Consider the following 8,673-nt stretch of genomic DNA (forward strand, 5'->3'; position numbering starts at 1 on the left):
CGAGGATGCCAACGACTTTAATGATGCATCATCCCTTTTCGAAGAGGCCCAACGTCTCCTTATCTGGGTAAGGACCTGCCCTTTCTATTGCAAGTTTTTCTCCCTTTGTCTTCTTTCGACTGATATGTTTTCGTTTCATGCATAGGCCGTTGCAAAGTTTAGAACTGAGCTGAGCCAATGTGAGGCCGAGCTCAAGAAGGTTTCAAGCGAAGAGAAGGCCTTGAGGCTCCTTTGTAGTCAGAGAGAAGAGGAGCTTAAGGATCTCCGAACAGTATTGGCTAAAGCTCAAAAAAGCGAGTCCGAGCTAGATGAGCAGGTAACAGTGATATCAACAAAGTTCGGCCTTCTTGGCCCTACTTCGGAGGCTAACACTTCGATATCTCAGCTACAGCAAAAACTTGATATGATTGGGCAGCTCCGAGGCGAGGTAGATCGAGTTCGCGCTGACTGTCATCAGTGGAAGAAGAACATAGATCAACTTGTTGCCGAAAAGGAAGCTGTTACAGCCCAACTGGCCTCGGCCGAAGCTCAGCTCCGAGGCGTTGAAGCGAGGGATTTAGCTCAGGCCAGGAAAATCGAGGGGTTGGTGGCCGAGCTAGCTAAAGCCTGGGCTGAAACTGCACAGGCTAAGGCTGAAGCTGTACAGGCTAAGGCTGATAAATCCATTGCTATATATGTGAGGGAATCCGCGGCCGTTCAGGCTGAGTTGAGGGAGGCCTCCGACCGAGGGAGACGGAGCAATGAATTGGAAAAGTGCCAAGCCCGGAGGGAGACTCTTGAAGAAATTCATGCCCGGGGTTCAACCTCGCCGGGGAGATAGACGAAGCAAGGGTGCGTGAAACCGATGCTAGGTAGGTTTGTGTTTAAGTTAATTAGGGATTAATTTAGGATTTTATTTTAATTTTGAAGAAAAATTGAAAAGAAAGTGAAGCAATAGGCTGATCCTGGGCCAATTCAGCATGGCCCAAATGAATTTCCCTCCCAATACCCATTTGATCCAGCCCAAACCCACCCAAAACCGGTCCAGCCCCGCCCCAGCCCAAAATCCGATTCAAATCGGGTAATGACCAAAACGACACCGTTTTAGCTCACTCAAGATCCTGGCCGTTCAACATCCACCATCCAACGGTCAAAATTGACCCCCTCCAATTACATTAATATGTCCAAACAACCTTAAACCTAAGACCTTTGTCTCTGTCATTCTCGTCTCTCACCACCGTCCGCCGCCACCGAAAATCGCCAGCGGCGGCGGTAGACCTCCAATCCACACCAACTTTACACCTCACCATCCTTTTCATCCCCTCATAACAAATCCGGCATCTATTTCCTTCGAATCTGTGTAGAATTCCTCGAGTATCAAATTGAAGATCGAAACCCTAGCACCGCCACAGCTTCTCCGGTGGCGGCACCACCCCATTCAACCCCAAAACTTCATCCATGCAACCATCGCCCTTCTTTTAAACCCAATCCACCACCATTTCTCCCCAAATCGTCACCAACTTGGTTTTTCTTGAATCTGAAAATAAAGAGAAAGCGAATCCGTCAAGTTTTCAAGTTTCTGCGAATGATAGGGTTTGAAACAGGTATTAACCATTTGTTTTCGTCAAAAACATACGGTTAATACTTGTTTTGAATCATATTGGAGTTGTTAAGGGTTTACCAGCTTTGTTCGTTGACTGTAGAGGTATCCCTTTCTTTCTCTTTGGTATTCCTCGTTCGTCTTCACTCTCCCCTGTTTTCTCCTCCATCTCTATTCTTCCTTTGTGTTTTCTTTTCGTTTTTCTTTTGTGTTTCGTTCTCAGTGGCTTAATTCTGCATAGCAGTAGCTGTTGAGTTAACTCGTGTTGATTTTGTTGAAAGATTGAAATTCTCATAAGTTAGTATTCAGAATGGATAAGTAGTCTGTTGAGGTGTTTTGATTTTATTTGTTTAGTTCATAATTGTTAATAAGTGGATTGAACCTGTTTATTTGTTTCATGGAATCGCCCGAGTTCTTTGGACTCAATCTTTGGGCCCTTTTTTTTGGTTTGCCATTTATCTGCTGATTAATGCTCGAGTTCTGGGCTTATCCATTTGTAGCCTGTGATCTTTTGAACCACAATTCGAGCTTCAAAGGTCCATGAGTCCTAGGGCTGTTGGGACCCGCTAATGCAGTAGCCCAAAGGCTTTAGGTCAGGCCTAACCCATTTGGTCGTTAATGTAAAAAACAAGGCCATCTAGGGGGTAAATTGGGCAGTTACTAAGAGAATCTTGTAGTAACCACCTAAGAAATTCCTAGAAGCTTCTAGCAGGGGTTTATTTTAATTTTGACACTATTACTTGGGGACCAAGTCACAAAATAGGGGACTAAACTACAATAAAAAACCTGAAGATTACCCTAATTGCTTGCCTATAAAGGCATCGTTGCCTTGCCTTAAAAAGGAGGGGGAGAGAGATAAAATTCTGAGAAATACCCACGGCTGAAAATCGAAAAGATTATTCCATTGACTTCTCTGCTTTGAGTGTTGAAATTTTTAGTGATTGAAACATCTTTGATTCTTTCCGAGATTGAGATGGCTTAAATTTGGATTTCTTCAAGCTTTGGTTTAAATTCTGTTGGGTGGTTACTGTTCCATAGAGATTGGAAGGCATAAAATCAAAAAAAAACAACAAAGGTTTTCCAAAAAAAAAATCACTGTTCCATGGAGTGTTTTCTTTGATTTCTGAAGTTTTGAGTTGCTGAAAGTCCATTGATGCTTCTCTGGGGTTGAAAATGGTTTGAATTCTGGTTTTTGAAAGCTTTTGGTTGAAGCCGTTTGAGTATTACAACTCTGATTGGTTTTGAGCTGGGTTTTGGTCCTAATTGCTGAATCTGGGTTCATATTTTGCTGTTGTTTGCTGGCTGTCTGCTCTGGCACAGAATCCTCACTTCTTTTGTTTCATTTTCCTTCCAGGTATTTTCTTCAGAACTCACTGAATGATAAGCTGAAGTTATGGATTTGGTTTTATGTATGAGATGAGTGAAGTGTATGAAAAAATAGAACTGATGTTTGGATTCAGCTTGGTTTGAGTCATGTAACTCGAGTGATGAAATTGTAAAGGGTTGATCCCTTGTTGTTCATTAGCTATATAATCTTATTGTGTTTGGGTTTACTGCCCATGCTAGTTTAATTACTTAAGTATAACCATTTATAGCATCTGCTCGTTCTGAAGCTATAACATTACTCGACTGGGCTGAAACAGAAAGTTCCATTCTATTTTGGCATGTATAAGTAGGGTTGTGCTGTTAACTAGTAAATGTCACGATATTTGTAATTGGATTTTGCCTGGTGCTTGTTGATTCAGTATGTTTTGGATGCACCTCTGAGAAGTTGTATTAATAGTGCTGTGTTAGGATTAACAGAGACTGGCTTTGGAATTTTCTGAGCAAAATATGAATGTTTAATGAAGCTAGATTCAAAGTTTGCATACATGTCTTTTTGTCATTTTTCTCTGCTCATTTGTTAAAATAAGCCCATGTGATTGAGGATCTGAGGTAATTTATTAAGATCCAAGTGAATCAATGTCTCGTTGGCTTCAGGGATTCGATCTTGGGTCTCCTGTTAGAAGCCGGCGTTGTTTGAAGTATTTGGGCCCTTTTGGGCCTGAATGTTATCGAAACCCTTTAAGATCAGCAGTTGTTTGTTTTAATGAATCTAAATTGTTCGTTTGTGACAAATTGTTAAGCCCAGTTTCGAAATATGTTCAATGTTTTGAAATCCAATTGAAATCCAGTGTTTGGGTTTGGGATTCGATTATGGATCAAGGAAGGGCAAACAATAGACTGCCAGGCCTGTTCCTAAAGGCCCAAATTTTGGGTAGCTTGCCAGCTGAGGCCCGGCGCTGGGCAACCTCATATAAGGCTGAATGCATTCTCATTCTTTTGGGCCGCCTTTGAAGCCCAATGTGCTGAAGGCCTTATTCAAGCCATTGTTTTAAATTTGTAATGCAATTTGGGCCTTCGGGTTAAGTAGCGGGTCCAAACTAAAAGGCTTGCCCTTTTGTTTGAACCCGGACTTGAACTTGAAGCCCAAATTTTTTATATATTAATTAGCTAGGACTTTTTCTTTTATTATTAGAGACAAATAAAAATAGAAAATCATAGTTACTTTAGGACTCGCCTTTTAAACAAAAATGAGACGAGCCTCGCCGCACAAAACGTATAAATTGCGGGGCCCTCATTAAATGCTCATATCAAAATACTTAGAATTCGGGGCGTGCCATTTAGCGAATTTCCATGGCCTCCCGCAAAGTTAATAACACGTTAGTCGCTTTAGGTGCGTTCTTTAATAATTTTACATTCCTAAATTCGGGTGTGCATTTCATGTGACCCAAATCCAAATCCCAAAACGTTGAATAAAAATGTGTTGAGGATCCGGGTGCATTTCATGTGACGTGATCCAAAAACACGTTTTTTAATGACGTTCACTTTCTTAAAATTTTTAATTAAAAGCGGTTAAATAATTCTAAAAATGCACATAGGTTTGAACATGTACTAAAATCAGATTTTTGCCAAATATAGCAGTTGAGCGACTGTGCTAGAACAACAGAACTCGGGAGTGCCTAACACCTTCTCCCGGGTTAATAGAATTCCTTACTCGGATTTCTGGTTCGCGACTGTTAAACAGAGTCAAACCTTTTTCTCGATTCGGGATTCAGGCCGGTGACTTGGGACACCATAAATCTCCCAAGTGGCGACTCTGAACTTCTTAATAAACGAATCCCGTTTTGATTGTCCTTTAATTGGAAAAACTCCTTTATATATACCCTTCACGGGGTGTACTAGCGAAAAAGGAGGTGTGACAGCTCTGGAGACTCTGCTGGGGACCAAGAACCCAGAACTTTGGTTCAGGGTTCAAGAATTCGAGCTCAGTTAAATTGTTATATTTGGCTTTATCTGATTTTTCTATATGTTCCATACTATGTGCTAACTGTTTTACCGCTTTGATATTTGTTGAATTGTATATAAACTGTCGCGAATCCCTTCCTCTTTCTGAGTCTTCTACATCATGGAGAAGGGTGCACTTCATGTAGCTTCTCTTCTGTTTAGAGTCTTTTCCCATTTAGAACGAGGTTTGGATAAGCTGCAAAGCCGGCGGAGCTTCTGTATCCCCGGTACGCTGCCTCCCCCTCGGCCCGAGTTGTCCGCTCGGGTAAGCTAGGTCTAGACCAATTAACCTAGGGTTTAAACCTAGAAGAGCAAAACCTCATGTCGGATCCCTAGTAGGACGCTTGTTTGCATCATGTGCATTTGACTTAGGGGACTCAACACAGGGGTTGGGTCCGTCTAGGACAGGTGACCTGAAATAATGGACCATCTTGATGCATCTTACGTGCTACTTGCGCATTTGTTTGCTCGGCTTTGCATGTTGACCGGCTTGTCTAAATGAGTGAATTATGAAAATAAGCAGTGTCAAGACTAAGTGAGGGTGACCATTTGTTGTGAAAAACCAATATCCAAGTAGTGCCGAAATGCTGCCGGATTTTTGAGAAAATGAAAGAAAAAGAAGAAAAGTAGTTTTTTTTAGTTTGTTTTGTTTACCAATGGAAAAGAAAAACAACAAAAGAGTTTTATTTTTAAATTAGTTTGTTTATTAGCCACTGAAAAAGAAAATATGAAAAAGAATCTTGCTTTCAGAAATAGAGTATTTGCCAACAAAAACAAAAGAGTCTTATTTTCAAAAATAGTTAGGTTCATTTGCCCGAACTACGCAGGTTTGATTCTCACCGGATGTGAGATACGTAGGCAACCCTCATCGGGTCCAACCTCCCCTTTGCAAAAAATAGCCCAAAAATGCCAAAATTTTTAATTTCGTCATGAATAAGTCGGGTGACGCCATTCTTGTCAAAAATAAGCCGAATGTCCCCAAAAGGGCGCCGGAAGGCTTGTTTTGCAAGAACAGCCACCCTGAGTCATTTTAAAAATGGTTTGCGGGCACAACCTTAAAATATCCCTTTCGGAAGTGCTGAAAGGCTGTATTTGCAAAACCAAGTCTTTGTTTTCTTAAATAAATTTTTTGAAAATAGCCACTTTTCTTTTAAGTCATAATAAGTCATCAGCTTTCTTTAAATAGTCACACTTTTCCTTAAAAACTCCTCATCCAGGATGACCACAGTTGACATTGAAACCTTCTCAGTCTTGCGCAGGCCCGCGGCGATGCCGAATGATGCCCCGCGGGCCCCAGGATTTGAAGCTTTGATGTATTCCTAGTTAATCGAGTCTGTATTTTGTTTTTGAGTCTGTTTTGTATTTTCCTGTTGAGAAAAAGAAAAACAAATAGTCTAGTATCTCTTGTAATCGGCGTTTATTGATGAAAATTTGAAAAATCCCAAAAAAAAATTATCTCTTCTTTGCATTTAATTTGCAAGAACTACGCTCGGTCTGATTCACGCGGGGACGTGATACGTAGGCAATCTCCATAGGATTCGGCCGTAACCAAATGAAAAAAAAGGGAAAAAAACAAGAAAAGAATGAAAGGAAAGAGGTGAAAAACAAGAAAGGAAAGAAAAACAAAAGAGGGAAAGAAAAACAAAAAGAAAATAGGAAACCAAATAAAAGCAAACAAGAGAAAATAAAAAGGGAGCAAAGGAAAGAAAAGAGCGGAAAAACAATTTTGAGGAAAAGAGTGAATAGGAACAAGAGAAGACAAAGGTAAAAGTGAAAAGAAGGAAAAGAAGAAAAAAAAAGAGAAAAGAGAAGAGAAATGTTTGCAATTGGCAAATAAAGAAAACGGAAAGCCGGGATGACGCATGCAACCAAGCAAAGGCATAATAGAAATGGTTAACTGCTTAGGTGCATTCACTCCTCAATGTGCGGTTATCTATCTGCTAACGCTCTAACTGCTAACAAAGTTGTTGTTGATGATGAGTCCAGGCATGTGGTTTAGTTGGTTGTCATCCTGGCAACCCATTCCTACAACACCCAGTCAAAAAAACAAACTGAACATGACAGGCCAAGAATCAGATACCAGTATCATGGACCCGTCAAAAGAGGTAGACGTGGTGGATGTCAAAGCAATGAGGGAAGAGATGTATAAGTTGAGGCAGCATATGACCGAGATGCATCAGGCCTGGGCTAAGGGTCAGCCAGCGCCAGTTTATCCCGCCAATCCAGCATATATCCCACCTTTGGCTCAGTCCCAGGAGCCTCCTACCGTGAATTGATCTCCAGCTTTCCCGTTCTACCAACAGAGTTATGGCACTACCTCATATCCTCCCCAAGCTCCACTACCCGAACAAAACCCTCATCCACCAATCACCCCTATCTTTGTGGCATCTCCACCTGCCACACTGCAAAGGTCTTCCAATGAGCCACCGTTTCAAGCTCACGACAGTCAGTAACATCCTCCCGAGCCTACCTTTAAAGCTCCCGAGCCATATTCTTACGCTCCTCACTTTGAGCTCCCGGTGGAAACTAACAAGCCGCTTAAGAATCCGGAATAGGAAGAGATGATTCGAAAGGTAAAAAGCCTGGAGCAATCCTTCAGGAACATGCAACGATTGGGTGGCCAAGTCAGTGTGGCCTACAAGGATTTGTGCTTGTTTCCCGATGTCCAGTTGCCAGCAGGATTCAAGCTACCCAAGTTTGACTTATATGATGGACATAGTGATCCGGTAGCCCATTTAAGGGGATTCTGCAGCAAAATGAGAGGAGCTGGGGGAAGGGATGAATTATTGATGTCGTACTTTAGTCAAAGTCTCAGTGGTGCGGCCTTGGAATGGTACACACGACAGGATCATGCCCGATGGTACATGTGGGATGATTTGGCCCAAGCGTTTGCAGGCCACTTTCAATATAATCTCGAAATTGTCCCGGACCGTCTGTCACTGACCAAAATTAAGAAGAAGCCCGGGGAAAGCTTCAGAGAGTATGGTTTCCGGTGGATAGAGCAGGCGGCAAGAATCGATCCTCCAATGAGGGAAAGCGAGATGGTTGATTACTTCTTGCAGGCTTTGGAGCCTACCTATTAGGGTCACTTGGTGTCAGCAGTGGGAAAATCTTTCAACGAAGTAGTGAAAATGGGAAGTATGGTGGAGGAGGGGCTTAAGTCCAACAAAATCATGAGCTATTCTGCAATCAAGGCAACTACCCAGGCTATCCAGAGCGGCACTGGAGGGGTAGTGAAAAAGAAAGAAGATGTGGCAATAGTTGAATCAAGAGCTTGGTCTAGGGGCCCATCACCATATTACAACCAACCTCGACTCCATCCCAAACCTACCCCCACACTCTATATAGCCCACCACAACACTATCCCCACTTCTCTGTCTACCATGCCCAAACATACCCCCAACATCCTACCCATGCGCAGTGGCGCGCACCCACCCCACAAAATGCTTACCCAACTCAAAACACCTACCCACCCCCAAGAGCCTACAAGAATTCCCCTAGAGCAGGTTTGCGGGCTAGCCAAAATTTCAAGCAAGAGAGGGCACGGAAGCAGGAAACTTTCACCCCCTTGGGAGAGTCATATGCAAACTTGTTTGAGAAACTAAAGCAATATAACCTGATTGCGCCCATTCCTCCGAATCATATGGACAAGCGTGCAAGAGGCTTTAACCCTTCTAAAAGGTGTGAATACCATTCCAATGTCTAGGGGCACGATGTCGAAAGTTGCCGGGATTTGAAAAGAGAGATAGAAAGAATGATTCAGGAAG

This window comes from Nicotiana attenuata, unplaced genomic scaffold (genome assembly GCF_001879085.1).
Source record: "Nicotiana attenuata strain UT unplaced genomic scaffold, NIATTr2, whole genome shotgun sequence".
Classification (NCBI taxonomy): domain Eukaryota; kingdom Viridiplantae; phylum Streptophyta; class Magnoliopsida; order Solanales; family Solanaceae; genus Nicotiana; species Nicotiana attenuata.